The 20,199-nt window shown below is 50.7% G+C and overlaps 1 protein-coding gene across 12 annotated transcripts in view; it reads right to left on the bottom strand.

The window, feature by feature from the left end:
- The window catches only part of SLC8A1 (solute carrier family 8 member A1), a 437,445-nt gene that overhangs the window by 343,825 nt on the left and 73,421 nt on the right, over positions 1–20,199 (bottom strand). The window contains exon 1 of one of the 12 annotated variants that reach the window (XM_029081577.2): positions 10,495–10,595. The exons of the other annotated variants lie outside the window; for them this stretch is intronic. The gene's annotated coding sequence lies outside the window, so the exon portion shown is untranslated. Of the gene's footprint in view, positions 1–10,494; positions 10,596–20,199 lie in introns of those variants that run through there. 12 annotated transcript variants of the gene reach the window in all.

The following is a 20,199-nucleotide window of genomic DNA, read 5'->3' as shown; positions in this document are numbered from 1 at the left end:
GAGGCTCGCAAGTCTTCATCCCCATTTTACAGATGAGGTCACTGAGGCACAGAGAAGTTAAATGACTTGCCCACAGTCACACAGCTGAGAAGTGGCAGACCTGGGATTCGAACCCATGACCTCTGACTCCCAAGCCTGGGCTCTTTCCACTGAGCCACACTGCTTCCCCTGTAAAGCCCTTGGAAAGCACAATTCAGCAACAGAGAATCCCTGCCCACAACGGGCTCACAGTCTAGAAGGGGGGAGACAGACATCAGAACAAGTAAACAGGCATCAGTAGCATCATTATAAATAGAATTATAGGCATATAGACACATCATTAATATAAATAGAATTATAAATATGTGTTTTGTTTTGCAGTCTGTCTCCCCCTTCTAGACTGTGAGCCTGTTGTTGGGCAGGAATTGTCTCTGTTACTGAATTGTACATTCCAAGCACTTAATACAGAGCTTTGCACCCAGTAAGCGCTCAATAAATATGATTAAATGAATGAAAGTGCTGTGGGGAGGGGAGTAGGGCAAAGGGAACGAGGGAGGGGGAACAGAGGAAAAAGGGGGGCTGAAGTCTGGGAAGGCCTCCTGGAGGAGCTGAGCCTTCAGTAGGGCTTTCAAGGGGGTGTGATTGTTATAGTATGCGCTTATCAACAAAAAAATAGTAGCAGATCCCAGATTAGAACCCAGGTCAACTCCCAGGCCCAGGCTCTTTCCACTGGGCCACGATGCTTCACAGCTAAACTCTCTGGGAAGCCATAAGGGGTGGGGAGTGCCAACCCGCCAAAACGTCATCTTCCTGGAGGAGCTCAGAGAATAGAGAGGTTAATTCTGGAGACTTTCCTTCCCCAAGAAGACCGTAGGAGACCGAGCACCTAGTAACACACTCAGGCGTGACAACAGGCTGTCGCTCTTCCCGTCTATCTGTATTAGCCTGGAGGCTTGTGGGGCAGGATGACAACCGCCCGGGCTCCGACACAGCACTCGAGAAATAATAACAGCAACAATTTTGGTGTCAAGCGTGTGCTGCTGCGTTACTAGAAACAGATAGCTGTGACTCACCGCCTGCTCCCTTAGCATCCTAATTCCATTCTTCCTCAAACGTGAGGCTGTTGCCATCCCTTATCTCAGCCCTGTAAACAGCCTGGAAAAGCTACAAGGGCTGAATCGATCGCATTTGCGAAGCCCCACGCTTCGCTCCTTATTTTCTGGGGTCTTCGGGAAGCAGTGCTCTGCTCTCAATAAATATGACCGAATTCTCTTGATGCCTCAGACCCAGTCCTCGTCTCCCAGGCAAAGCACCTCATTTGCCCACCTAAAGGAAATTCTGTCAGATTTGCCCCTTTAAGAAAGATGCCATGAAACTCAAACAAAAACGGGGAACCAGTTTTGAGAGGCAGACTCCACTGTGGATCTGCTGACTGATTTCCATCGGGTCCACCCTGACTTCTGCTCGATCGTGGGCCCAGGGTTTATTCCCATCTCTTTATTTTATGAGAAGAAATACGGCCTTGTGGCAAGATCACGGGACTGGGATTCAGGAAACCTGGACTCTAATCCCGCCCTACCACTTGCCTGCTGCGTGACCTTGGGCGAGTCATTTAACTTCCCTGGGGCTTCAATTTCCTCATCTGGGAAATGTTTTTACCAGAGCTGTTTTCCCTCCCTCAGACTGTGAGCCTCGTGTGGAGGAGAGATTTCAGTCCGAGTGTGTCTATCCTAGCACTTAGTATGTAATAATAATAATAAAAATAATGTGGTATTTGTTAAGAACTATGTGCCAAGCACTGTTCTAAGCACACAAAGTAATTAGGTTGGACACAGTCTCTGTCTCACATGAGGCTTCCAGTCTTAATCTCTGTTTTACAGGTGAAGGAACTGAGGCACAGAGAAGTAAAATGACTTGCCCAGGGTCACACAGAGGACACGTGTCAGAGACGCGATTAGAAGCCACACCCTCTGACTCCCAGGCCCATGCTCTTTATATAGTTAATACTCAAATACCACAATTATTATTCATGTCTCCACCAAGTGAACACTGATCTCAAAAAGCTGGCTCTCTTCAGAGTCCTCAGAGAGATCCAACCAGGGCCTCAGCCCAGCAGCCCTCCAAAATAGCCTCAACTTCTCTGTGCCTCAGTTACCTCATCTGTAAAATGGGGATTAAATCCTTCTCCCTCCAATTTAGAATGGGAGTCCCACGCGATTGCCTTGTACCTACCCCAGTGCTCGGTACAGTGCCTGGAACACAGTAAACACTTAGCAAATCCCACTAAAAATAGCCTGGGGGTGGAGATCCGGGATGCAAGCAGCACTAGTAATAATAATAATAATAATACTAATGAAATAATGAAGGCATTTGTTAACCACTTACTATGTGCCAGGCACTGCACTAAATCCTGGAGTGGATACAAGCAAATCAAGTTTCACATAGTCCTCGTCCCACGTGGGGCTCACAGTCTCAATCCCCATTTTACAGATGAGGTAACTGAGGCACAGAGAAGTGAAGTGGCGTGCCCAAACCCCCACAGCAGACGTGTGGTAGAGTAGTGTCTTTGAGTGGCTGATTATCACTACCACATTGCAGTAACACACTGTTCAGCATCTACCAAGAGTAGGAATCGATCAATTGTTTTTATTGCACATTTAATGTGTGCAGACACACATTTCTTGCCCATAGCGAGCTCCCGTTCTAGACTGTAAGCTTGTTCTGGGAAGAGAATGTGTCTGCCGACTCTTATATTGTATTCTCTCAAGCACTTAGTACAGTGCGCTGCACGTAAGTACTCAAAAGTAATAATAATAATGGTGCTTGTTAAGTGCTTATTATGTGCCAAGCACTGTTTTAAGCACTGGAATCCATACAAGTTAATAAGGTTGGACTCAGTCCCTATCCCACATTCATTCAATCACATTTATTAAGCGCTCACTGTGCGCAGATCACTGTACTATGCACTTGGAAAGTACAGTTCAGCAACAGATAGAGACAATCCCTAACCAACAACGGGCTCGAACATGGAGCTCAATTTTTAATCCCCATTTTTACAAATGAGGAAATTGAGGCACAGAGAAGTGAAGCAAGGTCAGACACGTGATGGAGCGGCATTAGAACCCAGATCCTTCTGACTCCCAGGCCCGTGCTCTATCCATTAAGCCACACGGCTTCTCTATTCCATTGTTTGATTGACTGAAAGAGCAACAGACAGCAAATCCTAAAAGAGTAGGTCAGATCACTCCAGAAAAACACCTGATTAATGGGAAGAAAGCTGAACCCTAGTGGGATTCTGCCTGCCTTCCACCCGATGGGCCCGGGTTCCCTTCCACGTCACTCCAGCACAGGCTAAGCAATTAATTAACCTATGTTTCTCGAAAGAGCCAAGGCGGTGCTAAATCTTTCTCTACAGCTGAGTTCAGTATCTCCTAAACGGCAAGCAAAATAAAGAAGCTTCTGAGGAGGATTCCCGGATCTCAGAACAAAACCCCCACTGGTCCTCAATCAATTCACCAGTGGTATTTATTGAGCGCTTACTGTATACAAGGCACTAACCCAGGCATTTGGAAGACTACAAAAGAGTTGGCAGACATTCCCCGCCCACGATGATCTCTTCTATCTCGCCCAACTCTCACCCGCATCCTGCTTCTGCCCTGGAACTCCCTCCCTCTTCACATCTGACAGATGAGCACACTCCCCACCTAAGCCGGCACATCTCTTCCAAGAGGCCTTCCCTGACTAAAGAGCTTACGGTCTCAAAGACATTTCAATGCTCTCGCCGGTTCCCTCTCTCTCCGGGGCTGTACCCGCGAAAACCTAAATGAGGAAATGGGTCTCAGAGAGGAGAGCTCCTAACCGTGGTGGGAACAGAAAGTCAAGCAGTGACTCTCTCCTAAAATGGATCACCACAGAGTTCCCCCCTCACTGTCTCCTTTGTTTCAGAATCCCACTCCCTCCAGGAAGTCTTCCCTGACTAATCTCTCACCTTCTCCTCAATCAATTTGATTTATTGAGCACTTACTGTGTACGGGGCATTGTACTAAGCAGTTGGGAGAGTACACACACACAGACACAGTGAATTTACAGTCTGGATGGAGAGACAAATATGATTAGACTGTAAGCCCAAAGGGCAGGGACTGTCTCCATCTGTTACCCATTTGTACATTCCAAGTGCTTAGTACAGTGCTCTGCACATAGTAAGCGCTCAATAAATACTATTGAATGAATGAATAAATATAAATTGCAGATATGTACAGAAGTGCTGTGGGGCTGAGGGAGGGGGGAAAAAAAATCAAAGGAGCAAATCAGGGTAGTGTAGAAGGGAGTGGGAGAAGAGGAAATGAGGGCTCAGCGAAGGCCTCTTGGAAGAGATGTGCAGGCTTAGGTGGGGAGAGGGAGGGAGTTCCAGGGCAGAAGCAGGATGCGGGTGAGAGGTCGACGGCGAGACAGACGAGATCAAGGTACAGTGAGTAGGTTTGCATTAGAGGAGTGAAGTGAAAGGGCTGGGTTGTAGTAGGAAAACAGGGAGATAAGGAGGGAGGGGCCAAACCAATGGTAAGGACTTTCTGTTTGATGGGGAGGTAGATGGGCAACCTTTGCAGGTTCTTGAGGAGTGGGGAAACCTGGACCGAATGGTTCTGTAGAAAAATGATCTGGGCGGCAGGGTGGCCTAGTGGAAAGAGCCCCGGTCTGAGAGTCAGAGAAACTGCTTTCTAATCCCAGCTCCACCATTTATCTGCTGTGTGGCCTGTGGTATGTCACGTAACTTCTTTGTGCCTTAGTTACCTCGCTTGTAAAATGGGGATTAAGACTGTGAGCCCCGGATGGAACATGGACTGTGTCCAACCTGATCAGCTCATACATCTATCCCAACGCTTAGTACAGTGCCTGCCACACAGTAAGCCTTAAATACCATTAAAAACACAAAACTGTAAGCGTGTTGGCAGCGAAAGTGTCTACCACCGCTTGCACCGCACTCTCAAGAGCTACCAGTGCTCTAAACACAGCAGGCACTAAATAATTTGATTGAGTGATGGGAGAGCAGCGGAAGGGGAGGAAGAATCTCTCAAAGACATATTAGCACAGGGCTCCTGCAAGGGGAGAAACGCAAACCTTAAAGGGGAAGCCACGGCCCCTCACCCACCCCGTGCTCCCCTCTGCTGTCCACTAGAAACCCTCTTTTGGCTCCCCCAAATCAGCTCCAGCGGGCACCTATAATAATGTTGGTATTTGTTAAGCGCTTACTAGGTGCAGAGCACTGTTCTAAGCGCTGGGGTAGACACAGGGGAATCAGGTTGTCCCACGTGGGGCTCACAGTCTTCATCCCCATTTTACAGATGAGGGAACTGAGGCACAGAGAAGTGAAGTGACTTGCCCAAGGTCACACGGCAGACAAGTGGCAGAGCTGGGATTTGAACTCATGACCTCTGACTCCAAAGTCCGGGCTCTTTCTACTGAACCACGCTGCTTCTAGGATCCCACCTAGGAGTGGGATCCAAGTAAGCATCAGCTCTTACGGAGAAGCGGACTCAGCTTTCAGCACGGAGCAGCGATTTGTTACTAAGCCATCCCGACGCAGCCAGTCATATTTATTGAGCGCTTACTATGTGCAGAGCACTGTACTAAGCACTTGGAAGAATACAACAAAATAATAGACACAGAGTAAGCCCTTAGCTTCCAGGTCCTCCACCTGCCAGATCCTTGCTCTTACCAACAGGCAATGCTGCTTCCCACACTATCATCTTGGTTGAGTTTTAGGGCACAAAATTGATGGAATATAATAATGATGGTATTTGTTAAGCACTTGCTATGTGCCAAACACTGTTCTACAATGAACACACTCAAATCTGGAGGGCACTCAACAGCAGGAGGTATTCACATGCCAGGTTACCGCTCAGGAAAGCCGAGAGCTGAGGAAACTCAAGTCTGTCTCTCCCGTTCTCTTCAGGGCCCCTGCCACCCTCCCTGAATAACAACAACAACAATAATGTTGGTATTTAAGTGCCTACTATGTGCAGAGCACTGTTCTAAGCGCTGGGGTAGATACAGGGTCATCAGGTCATCCCACGTGAGGCTCACAGTTAATCCCCATTTTACAGATGAGGTAACTGAGGCACAGAGAAGTTAAGTGACTTGCCCACAGTCACACAGCTGACAAGTGGCAGAGCTGGGAATCGAACCCATGACCTCTGACTCTGAAGCCCAGGCTCTTTCCACTGAGCCACGCAGAATACCAACCAGGGGTGCTCCCGTAGCTCGGGTAACCTTAGGGACCACAACAACCCCAGGTTTGGCAAATCTGTTACTGCCTAATAGCGAGCGGAATGTTTTTCCTCTATCACGCCGTCGCCTCTACACACCTAGGAGTGATGGTCTGTGCAGCACATTGGGTTAGAATCTCTATTTCCGCATTTCTAAATCCCTGGATAAGCTTCGTCACCGTCCAGGAGGGGAAGCGAAGGCAGAGAGCGTGGAGGGGCCGAGAATAGAAGGAGAACATTCTGCAGACTTGCTCCAAGATGTCAAGAGCAGATTTCTCTTCTAAAATCACCCTCTCACACACAAATGCGTACACATGTATAGCGATAATTATGCTATCTGTCCAGGGCTTACTATGTACCAACACTTTCCTAAATGCTGGGGTAGACTCAAGTTAATCAGGCCACAAAGTCCCTGTCACACATGGGGCTCACAGTCAGGGAGGAAGGGAAAACAAGTATTTAATCCTCATTGAAAGATGAGGAAACCAAGGCAGAGTTGGGATCCCAATTTAGCTCCTCTGACTCTCAGGCAAGTGTTCTTTCCCCTAGGCCATGTTACTTCTCTACATAAAGAATACTACTACTAATTATGGCACTTGTTAAACGCGTACTACGTGACAGGCACCGTACTAAGCGCCGCGGTGGATACAATCAAATCGGGTTGACGCAGTTCCTCTCCCACGTGGGGCTCACGGTCTCGATCTGCATTTTACCGGTGAGGCAACTGAGGCACCGAGGAGTGAAGTGACTTGCCCGAGGTCACACAGCAGACAAGTGGCAGAGCCGGGACTAAAACCCATGACCTTCTGACTTCCAGGCGCGTACTCTGCTACACCATGGTATATACAAGTGCCCATGCAACCCACCAACCCACTAGCAAACATACACTCAACACACCATTCCTACAACTATGAGAGAGTCCACCTATGTACCTACATGACAGCAAATACATCTCAGACACACACAGACACACATATGCCCTCTCCACATTTTGCGGATGACTGGAAATCCCCTAAGGCCCAATGAAACAACATGGTGCAGCGGTTAGAGCCCGTGCCTGGAAGTCAGAAGGTCACGAGTTCTAATCCCAGCTCTCCCATATGTCTGCTGGGTGAGTTGGGGCAAGTCACCTCACTTCTCTGCCTCAGTTACCTCATCTGTAAAATGAGGACTGAGACTGAGCCCACGTGGGACAGGGATGGTGTCCAAGCCGACTTGTCTGAATCCACCCCAGCACTTAGTACACAGCAAGCGCTTAATAAATACCACAATTATTATTATGACAGACAGTCTCGGTCATAATGGCGTATGCCTTTCTGCTCCCATGTCCCCACTTCCTCTTGGTCTGATTGGTGATATCGCTGCCAAGCATACTCTCCTGAAGCCCTGCGCAGACCTGGCAGTGAACCCCCGTTATATTCAGAGATCTAGAGCGGGCTACAAATAAGAGGAAGTGTTCTGAGCCCCAGCTGCCATCCCCCGCCCAGTCAGGTCGCCTGGGGACACCAGAAATCGGCTCTGGCGGTGGATCTTTCCAGGACCGAGATGGATCTGTTTACAAGTTCTGCAGGCAAAACGGAAAACCTTCTCGTGGGCTCCCATCTGCAGCCCCTTCACCTCAGATCGGGTCCCGAAGGGAATCAAGGGAACTGTCGACATCGCCGCGGGATCGGGACTTCCAAGAGGCAGTCGACCCTCCCTCCGCCAAGACCTCCCTTGTGGTGTGGTGGAGCGGGTGGTCCAGTGTGGAGGGCCTACCTCGGCACCTAAACGGGTGCCGTCGCCCGGGCGGCCAGAACCCGGGATCCAAGAATCCGTGGAGCCACACACTCAGGCCATCCTTTTGCACCACAGTGGAAGAGATTCTCCGGGTCTGAGCGTTCTCCAGGAGAGGCCTAAACTGTAGGCTTGGCTTGGTTCAGAAGCCTGACCGGGGACTCAGGGTACTCATTCATTCATTCAATCGTATTTATTGAGCACTTCCTGCGTGCAGAGCACTGTAGCAAGCACTTGGGAAGTACCAAACAACAGTAAATAATAATAAACAAACTCCTGACGGAGGCATCCGGGACTCCCCTAAATTTCTCATCCCACTGGCTTGGCATTTCCTCTTCATTAGGCAGGAGAAAGATCTTTCATCCCAGAGCCCAAGAGGGGAAGCGTATAGGCGAGTCAAAGTGGTAAGGATGGGTGGGAAGCAGCATGGCCTAGTGGAGACATCAGGAGCCTAGGAGTCAGAGGGCATAGGTTCTAATCCCAGCTCCACCACTTGTCTGCTGTGTGACCTTGGGCAAGTCACTTAATTTTTCCATGCCTCAATTACCTCATCTGTAAAATGGGGATTAAGACAGAGCCCTATGTGGGAAGTGGACTGTGTCCCATCTGATTAGCTTGTATCTACCCCAGTGCTTAGTACAGTGCCTGGCACCTAGTAAGCACCTAGCAAATACCTTAAAATAAAATTAAAAAAGGGGATAACAGCAACTCACCACAGAGTGAGCTCAGCAGAGTGAGCCAAGTTTTCCTTGTCTTGGGCCCCTGAACGCACCCTACTGATTGTCACTGCTGGGGCAGGAGGAGAGACTTGGAAATGCTAAACTGGAAATCAAAGTTTCAGCCTGAAATTTCAAAAGAGTTTTGAATATTGGGAAGCAGTGTGTCCTAGTGGAAAGAGCACAGAGCCTGAATCCCAACTCCGCCTGTGTGTGACCATAAACAAGTCATTCCACTTCTGTGCCTCAGTTTCCTCATCTTTAAATGGGGATTCAATCCCTGTTCTCCATTCCTCTTCGACTACGAGCCCCATGTGGAATAGAGATTGCGACTTGACTATCTTGTATCTTCCCCGACGCTCGGTACTGCGCTTGGCACGGACACTTAAATGCCACAATTATTACTTTCCCTGAGGAAAGTTGTATTGTTTGGAGGCAGAAAGGGGTAAGGATGAATGGACAGCAATTAGCAGGGCTGGGGCTTTTTGATTTTTGTGGGGCATTGAAGCAATGGACGTTAAACTCGTCTTTTATTTAATAGAGTCATTCTCTGGCTACATTTTAGTCTTAAAGCATCTCAAATACAGATTTATTTCAAAATAGCCTATTTCTTACCTTACAACTGCTTTATGTTCCCCAAGCCCTAGGTCATGCATTATGTCTATGTCTATCTCCATATACGTAATATATATATATATATATATATATATATATAACTATGGATTTATTCCTGAAGACCTCCTCCTCGGCTTGAAGAACTGGGCTGCAGCCCCTAAAGTCTCTGCATGAATAATAATAATAGTAATGGATGAGGGTTTATTATGTGTCAAGCACTGTGCTAAAGCACTGGGGTAGATCCAGCGTGGCTCAGTGAAAAGAGCCCGGGCTTGGGAGTCAGAGGTCATGGGTTTGAATTCAGGCTCTGCCACTTGTCAGCTGTGTTTCTGTAGGCAAGTCACTTAACTTCTTCTACAGTGACCTCATCTGTAAAATGGGGGATGAGGACTGCGAGCCCTACGTGGGACAACCTGATCACCCTGTATCTACCCCAGCGCTTAGAACAGTGATCTGCACATAGTAAGCGCTTAAATACCAACATTATTATACAAGATAATCAGGTTGGATGCAGTCTCTGATTAAGTCTCACAGTCTTAATCCCCACTTTACAGAGGAGGCACGGAGCAGGTAAGTGACTTCCCCAAGGTCACCCAGCAGACAGGTGGCCGAGCCGGGATTAGAACTGAGGTCCTCCTGACTCCCAGGCCGGTGCTTCACCCGTGAATCAGGAAAAAAGGTTACACCGCCTCTGGACAGGTTTAAGCAACCTGCTCCGTTGACTTCCAGGAGTCCTAGCGCTACCAGTCATTGATGGAAATACACGTTTTTTTTCCCCGAAGGGTCTTCGGCTCCAAAAGGAGGGGATTAGAACAGCCCCCTATTCTCTCCCCAGGGATCCAGCCCCAAGTCACTTCACTTCTCTGTGCCTCCGTTACCTCATCTGTAAAATGGGGATTAAGACTGGGAGCCCCACGTGGGACAACCTGATTCCCTTGTCTCTACCCCAGCGCTTAGAACAGTGCTCGGCACGTAGTAAGCGCTTAACAAATACCAACATTATCATTATTATTAATAAGGATTCCCATGGAAAAGATTCCCAGGTAACCACCAAGGGATTTTTCTTGGCCACTAGAGGGAGCGGGAGTGTGGTCAGCAGGAAAGATTGTAATGGAATCAATCATTGGTATTTATGGAGCGCTTACTTTGTGCTGAACACTCTGTGGCTGAAAGGTCCGAGCACCCCGAGACGGTAAAGGTGAAGGAGGGAGAAGCTGCTCCGTCTCTATGAGCTCTCACCGAATGGGAAAGGAGCTGAAAATACCTTCCCAAACTGCAGTAAAGCAAAGTCCCTGCAATTGATGAAAAATAACTGTCACGCAGGATGAAGCTTTTCAAAATGGGCTTTTAGTTTTGGGGGTGGGTAATATTTCCCCGGAATCTAAGCAGCCTTCTAGCCTTTGGATCGGGGATTTCTTAGCCTCCCCCTGCCTCCAGCAGACATTCTGCCGCAGCCCACCCCAGCGCTCCCAGACTGCTGGATGGAAGGCCAGGAGAGTGAAATTTACAAGGCGATAAAGGGATCTGAGAAAATGAGACTAAAGTTTCTTGTGAATGTGCCTCTGCTCTCAGATCAACCCAGCCAAAAGGGCATTGTTTAATGGAATTAGTAGTAGCATTGATGCCACCGGCCTTAAAGAGAGAATTACAGCTTAATTGGATCTGCGGTGCCTTTCGTATTATTTACTTCGTCAAAGAAACAGATTAAATCCCAAGGGAGAAAGAACCCCGGGTTGGCTGTGGAAGAAAAATAAAAGCCTATTTCTGTCTGGAAGCAAACATGTTAAACGGTGCACGATAAAGAATTCCTAAACCAGTCTAAAAGACCCTGATTTTTTTTTTTTTTAAGAAGTCAGAGTAAGCCAGAAAGGGCAATTAACCCAAACTCCTACAAACCATTCTCCAGGTGTTACTGGTTAAGGATCCCCCAGACTTTCCTATTCATTCTGCCTTTGAGTTCACATCCCGGGAATCTGTTACTGTCTTTTCCCGGGCATCGGATCGCTTTCTGGTCCCTACCTGCTCCGTGCCCCAAACGCTCTGCCTTTCTTTATCCCGTGCTGGGATGCTTTCCCACCATGGGCTACAGTGGGCGAAATACTCTCTCCCCCCAGCAGTTGCCGAGGTGCGCTAAAAAACACCATTTGGCAATGGCTGGAGTTTGCTTCTGTCCAGCCCTCTTTTCTAGGAACTAATAGCTCTATCTGGGCGGTTAAAAGAAGGTGCCTAGGGCAAAATTAAAACGCCTTTCCCCTGCGGTGGGCCGGAGGATGCTCAGATGGCGAGTCAGGTGACTCAGTTTCCCTCCCAAATGCAGTAACCCTTCGCTTCCATCTCTGACTCTCCATCACCCTGATTTGGGTCGGTCAGCAAGACAGGAGGGACCTCTGCTGCTCCTAACCGTCTCCTTAACCCCATCCTCTCCCCCTCTGTTCATCACCCCGTCTTCAAAGGCAGTTTGGAGTTCTCCCCGCTTTCTTCGCCTCCCCATAAAACCTCGAACCCCCAACGTCTTCGGCACTGGAGCGGGGGAATGAAGCACTTGAAAGGGAACAAGATATCCCCCCTGCTCCGGTTGAGGAATGACTTCGGGATGCGATGGATTCCGCTTCACCCACATCCAGCTTTTGCTCCTTTAAAAGCTGTCTTCTCTGAACCCTGCCCTCCTTTTCAGGCAGGCGGCATGCACATACGTTATTAATCGTATTAACCGAGCGCTTAACTCTGCGCAAAGCACCGTACCAAGCGCTTGGGAGAGGTACAATACAGATCGTGCGATGCTATAACGATATGCGATCACATCCAATCCGGGAGCACCCACATATGTGAATCTAGTGGACACACACGCACGTATATACCTATGTATGAAGGTTGAATACACACAAGTATACACACACACAGACCTACAGATACCCCCACACAATCGGGGAATCCCTCCCCAATGGCTCTCCTTCCTCGTGTTGCCCAAACCCTTTTAGGAGAGAGGTGCCCCCTCGGGCAGGGGGAGGATGGCGATGCGACCCCCGGGGTGGCTCCAGATCCCCCCCCCCCCCCCGCTCCAAGGGCGGCCTGGGAAGGGGGCTTCTCGCAAAGTGTCGCACCTCCTCCCTGGGGCCCACACGTTTCCCACCCCCCAGCTCCATCCCCCGGGGAAGGGTCCCAGGACACCCGTCTCCCACCGGGCGCAGGGATCGCGCTCCTCTCCCGGGTCCTACCTGGATGCTCGCGGGAGGGAGGGAAGGGGACGGAGGCTCGCCCCTCGGTCACACCGAGCTCAGGATGGGGCACCTGGGCCGGCTCATCCCGGGGGCCAGGCGGCCACTAACCCGCTGGCCACCTCGACAGCGGCTCCCGCTCCGACAGACCCAACGTGTCCGGTGGAAACGCACAGGCGCATTCACGCACACACCCTCTCCCTCCCTCCCTCCCTCCCTCTCTCACAGACACACACACTCACGCCTAGACACACACATATACACACGGGGATCCAGCTGCGCAGGCCGGCCCGGGTGCTCACACTTACACACACACCCGCCCCCCACCCACCCGTGCGCAAAAACGCCCCAGGACTGGCCAGCTTGGAGACGCCGCCTCCTTCCCGTGCCCTTGGGGCTGCGATCGGCCGCAGCTGCTCCCCTTCCCCACCCCTCCGCCTTCTCACCCGAGGGGAGCCCCTCCAGGAAGGATTGGAGACCCCCCCCCACCATCACCACCTAAGGAAAGGGTGGGAGAGGAACGTCCTGGGAAGGGCGCGGAGCACCTCCTTCTAGAGAAAAGGTGGGAGCTGAGCCCCCTGGGGAGGGAGAGGAGCCCCCTGAAGAAAGGGGGGAGCAGAGCCCCCTCTAAAGAAAGGGGGGAGCAGAGCCCCTCTAAAGAAAGGGTGGGAACGGACCACCGCCCCCCCCCCCGAAAGGGTGGGGACAGAGCCCCCCTAGAGAAAAGGTGGAAGCTGAGCCCCCTGTGGAGGCAGCGGAGCCCCTGAAGAAAGGGTGGGAGCAGAGCCTCCCCCCCAAAAAGGAAAGGTGGGAGCAGAGCTTCCCACCAGCGACAGGGTGGGAGCAGAGCCCTCCCCCCTCCAGAGAGACAGGGTGGGAGCAGACCCCCCCCTTCCAGATAGGGTGGGAGAAGACCCCCCCCTTCCAGAGACAGGGTGGGAGCAGATCCCCCCTTCCAGAGAGACAGGGTGGGAACAGACCCCCCCCCTTCCAGAGAGACAGAGTAGGAGGCAGATCCCCCCCCCCCCGAGAGACAGGGTGGGAGCAGACCCCCCCCACTCCCCCAGAGAAACAGGGTGGGAGCAGATTCTCCCCCTTCCAGAGAGACAGGCTGGGAACAGACCCCCCCCTTCCAGAGAGACAGGGTGGGAGCAGACCCCCCCCCGCCTTCCAGAGAGACAGGGTGGGAGCAGACCCCCCCCCCTTCCAGAGAGACAGGGTGGGAGCAGACCCCCCCCCTTCCAGAGAGACAGGGTGGGAGCAGACCCCCCCCTTCCAGAGAGACAGGGTGGGAGCAGACCCCCCCCCCCTTCCAGAGAGACAGGGTGGGAGCAGACCCCCCCCCCTTCCAGAGAGACAGGGTGGGAGCAGATCCCCTTCCAGAGAGACAGGGTGGGAGCAGATCCCCCTCCAGAGAGACAGGGTGGGAGCAGACCCCCCCCCCCCCTTCCAGAGAAACAGGGTGGGAGCAGATCCCCTTCCAGAGAGACAGGGTGGGAGCAGATCCCCCTCCAGAGAGACAAGGTGGGAGCAGACCCCTCCCCCTCTAGAGAGACAGGGTGGAAGCAGACCCCTCCCCCCCAGAGAGAAAGGGTGGAAGCAGACCCCCCCCTCCTCCAGAGAGACAGGGTGGAAGCAGACCCCCCCCTCCTCCAGAGAGACAGGGTGGGAGCAAGTCCCTCCCCCCCTAGAAAGACAGGGTGGGAGCAGACCCCTTCCCCTCCAGAGACAGGGTGGGAGCAGAACCCCCCCCTCCACGGAGGGACCGGCGGCCCCCAAGCAAGAGGGGCGCGGCTCCCCTCTGGGGAGGGGCACGAAGCCCCCCCGGAGAGGGGAGGAGAGGAGGGATGGAGCGGACTCTCCCCCGGCCGCCGCTAATATTTTCCGATTTCCTCGGCGCTGGGAGCCGGTCGGCTCTTGCAGTGCATCATGGCTGCAGGCCAGCCCTCTTATCAACCTCCCAGACCCCGCCGCCGCCTCCACATGCCTGCCGCCTCTCCTTCCTCCGCCCCGAGCCTCCCGGAGTCGCCTTCCGGGCGCGGGTGGGAATCCTGCGGTCCCGCGTGGAAATCCCCCCACCCCACCCCCCGGCACCCGCCGGGGGATGGCCTCCCTCCAAGCCCGTCCCGTCTTTCCAAAGCCGGGAAGACCCGAAGACCCGGGAACAGACGAGGACGGGAGGAGCAGGACGTCCAGACGGGATGGAAATCCGAGCGGGAAGCTGGGCCGGGACTCCCTTTTCCAGGGAAGCCGGGCCGGGACTCCCTCTCGCACCAGCAGCCGTTAGTGGAAAACACCAAGAAAGAGGCTGGTGATGGGAGTGGGCTAGTTTTCCAAAAATGCCCCGACGCGAACCCCGGAGGGGACGATGCACAGGTAGAGCGGAGTCATTCATTCATTCAATAGTATTATTGAGCGCTTACTATGTGCAGAGCACTGTACTAAGCGCTTGGAATGGACAGATCGGCAACAGAGACAGTCCCTGCCCTCTGACGGGCTTACAGAGTCGTGCTCCTGGGCCTCTCACTTTAAGTACCACTAATAATAATAATGATACGCACAAATAAGTAGGCAGAAATAGTACCTTCTGAAGGGGACGATTCCCCAGAGGCTTAAAACGTTCACTAGATGCAGAAGTATCCACTGGGCAGGACCGTGATTGGCTTTATGGTGGTGTACTCACTTCGGTTTCCACCTTCTCTTCCTCCCCGAGGTTTCGCCTCCTCGGCTCTTGGGCGAACTGTGAGCTCCGTTTGGAAACTTAGTCGTGCTCAGAGTGCCGAACGCTGTGCTAAGCACGTGGGACAGTCCGATATAACAGAGCCGGTAGAATCACTCCCTGTCCACCTCGCGTTTACAGGGAGACAGACATTAATAGAAATAAATTACGGATACGGACATGGACGTTTGGGGAATATCACACCCCAATAATCTCCACCGTTGTAAGGGGTCTCGAGCAATTCGCCTCAGAATCTGTGGATTGGTTATCTCCTCTTCTGCCTCGGGATACTTGATAATGACTTTTCCACGCAGTCTCGGGTTTTTCACCTGCGGTAGGTGGTCATCTACTTTGCGACTCACACCAACCTACGGCTGCTTTAACGACGGGATCAGGCCTGGTACTATAATTCTCAGCAGCTGAGAAGCAGCCTTCGATTACACATGGGCATTCCGATTACCCACGGGTCCCCGTGTGAAACGTTTTCCTTTTCAATTCGCTTGGGATAATAATAATGGTGGTATTTGTTAAGCGCCTACTGTGTGCAGAGCACTGTTCTAAGCGCTGGGGGGGCTGATTCAAGGTGATCAGGTTGTCCCACGTGGGGCTTGCAGTTTTTAATCCCCGTTTTTCAGATGAGGTAACTGAGGCACAGAGAAGTTGAGTGACTTGCCCAAAGCCACACAGCTGGCAAGCGGCAGAGCTGGGATTAGAACTCGTGACCTCTGACACGCAAGCCCGGGCTCTTTCCACTGAGCCATGATCAATGCTATATCCCTCTATCCAAATTCAGTCTCTATCAGACCCGTCCAACACAGCCGACAAAACTCCCGCTTCAAGCGTGTCAGACATGGTTTTCATCTCCATCATTTCTTGTTTGCTGTGCGAGTTTTGTCGATTTGTCAGCCAAGTGCATTTATTGAGGGCTTACTATGTGCAGAGCACTGTGCTAAGTGTGTGGGAGAGCACAGTATAACAATATAACAGTCACATTCCCTGCCCACATTGAGCTTGTCAGAGGGGAGGCAGATATTAGTACAAATAAATTACAGATATGGACATTAGTGCTCAGGGGGTGGAGGGAGTGGGGATGAATAAAGGGAGCAAGTCAGGAAAAGGCAGAAGGGAGTTGAAGAAAAGGAAAAGAGGCCTTGGTCAGGGAAGGGCTCTTGGAGGAGATGTGCCCTCAGAGCTTTGAAGGGGGCGAGAGTAATTATCTGTACAATATGAGGAGGGAGGGCATTCCAGACTAGAGGCAGGACATGGGGGAGAAGTCGGCAGCGAGGTAGATGAGATCGAGGTACAGTGGGTTAGCGTTCGAGGAGCAGACTGTGTGGGTCGATTGGTAGTAGGAGAGTAGGGAGGTGAGGTAGGAGATTGAGTGCTTCAAAGTCGATGGTAAGGAGTTTCTGTTTGATGCAGAGGTGGATCTGCTGACAAATTTAATGGCGTTCACAGGTTTGACTGGCAGGAGGCTGTGATCAGTTTAAAGGGTCAGGATGTAGCAAGTTCAATCAGATATAGGTAAAACCAAACCTGCCTTTCACCCTCTGGGAGCCCAGGTTGAAAGGGTTGCTAACTACCCCTTTTCCAGTCGGCAGAGCTGTGTTCTCTTGGAGATTGGTTCCACGTAATGCATGCAGTGCTGGGATTTTAGGTGTGAGCCCTGGAGGTCCTTAACCAATCATTTTGCCAAACCAAGTAAATCTGTTAGAGTTGGAGTTGCTAATACACGGCAGTTTTTCTCCAAGTGTCAGCTAACCATTTTCAGCTGCACTGCTCTCTCACTGCAGTCGTTAACTCCCTTGCTCGGTCTCCATTTCGCCAGGTAATAATAATTGTGGTAGCTGTTAAGTGCCGACTATGTGCCAAGCACCGTTCTGAGTGCTGGGGTAGATGCAAGTCAACGAGGTTGGACACAATCCCTATCCCACATGGGGCTCACAGTCTTAATCCCCATTTTACAGATGAGGTAACTGAGGCCCAGAGAAGTGAAGTGACTTGCCCAAACTCCCCCAGCAGACAAGTGGCGGGGCCAGGATTAGAACCCACATCCCCTGACTCCCAAGCCCATGCTCTTGCCACTAGGCCATCGATGCTGCTTCCTAACGATGGTATTTGTTAAGCATTTATTATGTGCCAGGGACTGTACTAAGCACTGAGGGGAATACAAGCAGATCAAGTTAGACACAGTCTCTGCCCCACATGGGACTCACATACTCAATCCTCATTTTCCAGATGAGGAAACTGAGGCCCCGAGGAGTGAAGTGACTTGCCCCAGGTCACACAGCAGAAACCTGGCAGAGCTGGGATAAGTAGAACCCATGACCTGCTGACTCCCAGGCCCAGGATGTAGCCACTACACCGTGCTGTGTGTACTTAACATGATCTTCTTAGTTGCCAACCTGTCCATCCCAAAAAGCATCCAACCCCATTTCTGTGGACTTCAATTTATTAAGTAAATTTCAGCTCCGCGCCTTCACTCATGCTCTTTGCATTTTTTAGCAGATTTTGAAGATGCGTTTCAGAATTGTCTGGGAATACCACTCAAAATGTTCCCCACTTCTATAAACATGGACCTCAGGTAGTGTGATTCCCATTTAGAAGAGAGAGTGATGTATTTGATCGGTTTATTTCACGCTGGAAAACGCTAGCAATCCGGGGGGGCGGGGGAAGCAGGATGGCCAAGGAGAAAGAGCACAGGAGTCAGAGGACCTGGGCTCTAACCCCGGCCATGAAACTTACCTGCTTTGTGACCTTGGGCAAGTCCCTTCTCTGAGCCTTAGTTGTCTCATCTGCAAAATGGGGATTCAATACCTGTTTGCTCTCTTATTTTGCCTGGCACTTAAATACCACAATTATTGTTATTATTATTACAAACCTTCAGAAAATCCACACGATAGTGCTTCCAGGGTCCCCCCGCTCCCACCGCCACTGAGACTGGAAACCTGGATCTTGACCTAGTCCCGGGGCAGGGAGGTGGGCCTTCCTTAGATTTTTCTCTCTTCCCTCCTCCAGTCCACGCCTTCCAACCCCTCGTGAAAGAAGCCCATGAGAAGCCACTCCTTTACCTGGGTCTCCGTCTCACTCACTTATTCCTACCTTGAGGGAAGGGTCATTCATGGGTGATCCTGGGGTGGGATTTGCGCTGACAGCCATCAAACCTCCCTTATTGGAAAACAGTCGATCAGTCAATGATTTAAGCACTTTGTGCACAGCCCTGTAGTAAGCACTTGGGAGAGTACAATACTATAGAAGTCCCTGCCCACAAGGAGCTTGCAGTCTAGAGGGGGAGACGGTTACTAGCATAAATTATAGATTCATAGGTAAGTGCTGTGGGGCAATTAAAAATAAAAGTTAACAAGTCAAAGGAGTGGAGAAGCTCCTCTCTATGATAATCAAGCAGGAGGCAGAAAGAAGGGCTAGATTTAAATTGGGGTTTAGAGGGTAAGTTTTTGCACCTGTGCCCAAATAGGGTCAATCGTATCGTATCGAGCACTTACTGTGTGGGCAAATCACTGTACTGGGTGCTTGGGAGAGATACATTCCCAGCCCACATAGAAGGAAAAGCTACTGGGATGGGAGCGGGGATAAATAAGCAAGTTCTTTTTCTCCTCTCGAAACTTTGATCTCATTTGTTTCAACCCAAACCTGCTCCTTAGCTCCTGAACAAATTCACTAGCTTCAGAGAACTGAGAGAAATTTTGGTAATTTGATTGGATTCTGCTAGTTCTTTGACAGCTAGATTAATCATCACAGAGTCTGTCACTGGACTCTTCATCTCAACTGCATGGCCACTTGGGACCCTCCCCATCAGTTCTGCAGTAAAAATCTCCCATCTCACAAAGTGGGGTTTTTTTTTTAAGCCAAATGGATGTCATCAGACTAGAGGCACTCAGCTATATCGGTCTATGCTGCACTGCATTTGAAGTGTGGCCATCTTTTGGCAAAAGAAAGTTGTTTCCAGAGGCCATAAAACCAAGTATTTCTTCTTGGCGTGCATCCTCTTTCCATGAAATGTCTTGCAAAAGTTCCAAGAGCACTGTGGACTTCTTGAGCCAGGTGTCAAGACCTGGTGCTTTCCAATTCTCAGCCGTGCTGATGGCTGCAGGAACCACCCCGTTTAACGGGTCCACGAGGGGACATTTCAACGATTTTTTGCCTGAGTCTTCTCATCCCCTACTCCTTGCTCTAGTGCTTCAGCTGCTCAGGGCTTCCTAAATTCTTATCCAGAATCCCCCAAGACCTCCAATCAGCAAGCATCTCATTTCCCAGCACGGTAAACCATTATTTTGTTTATCCTGGAAACTTTGGTTTTGATTTTTCTCTCTCTTGACTTTCTTCTTAAGACTGTAAGCCCCCTGAGGGCCAAGGACCATATCTAAAGAAGCAGCACGGTCTAGTGGAAAGGTCACGGGCCTTAAGGAGTCAGAAGATGTGGATTCTAATCCTGGCTCTGCCGCTTACTTGCTATGTGACCTTGGGGAAGTGACTTAACTTTTCTGTGCCTTATCGTAGAGTGAGTATTAAATACCTGGTCGCCTTCCCCCCTTGGACTGTGATCCTCATGTGGGACAGGGATTGTGTCCGGCCTGATTATACTGTATCTTCAGCACTCAGTACAGTATTTGACACAGAGTAAGCACTTTACAAATACCATTATAGCTATATAATTAATAATAGTTTCTAACAATGAATACAGCGCTCTGCATACCGTAACTGTTCAATACATACTATTATTACTACGTTCTGATATTCAAAGAAGCAATCGGTATTTGCATTCATGTAGCCACCCTTGCTTTGCCGAAGGCATTTGGTGGGAGGGGACTAATTATCAGGGCCTCAATTAATTTGTTGGGTATTGGCTGAGTCTCCAAGCTGTTTATTGACTTACTCATTTTTTTGTTTCTGTCATC

The sequence above is a fragment of the Ornithorhynchus anatinus genome, chromosome 1 (genome assembly GCF_004115215.2).
Source record: "Ornithorhynchus anatinus isolate Pmale09 chromosome 1, mOrnAna1.pri.v4, whole genome shotgun sequence".
Taxonomy (NCBI): Eukaryota; Metazoa; Chordata; class Mammalia; order Monotremata; family Ornithorhynchidae; genus Ornithorhynchus; species Ornithorhynchus anatinus.
Note: the sequence above shows the minus strand (reverse complement) of the source record. Positions and strands in the feature narration are given on the sequence as shown.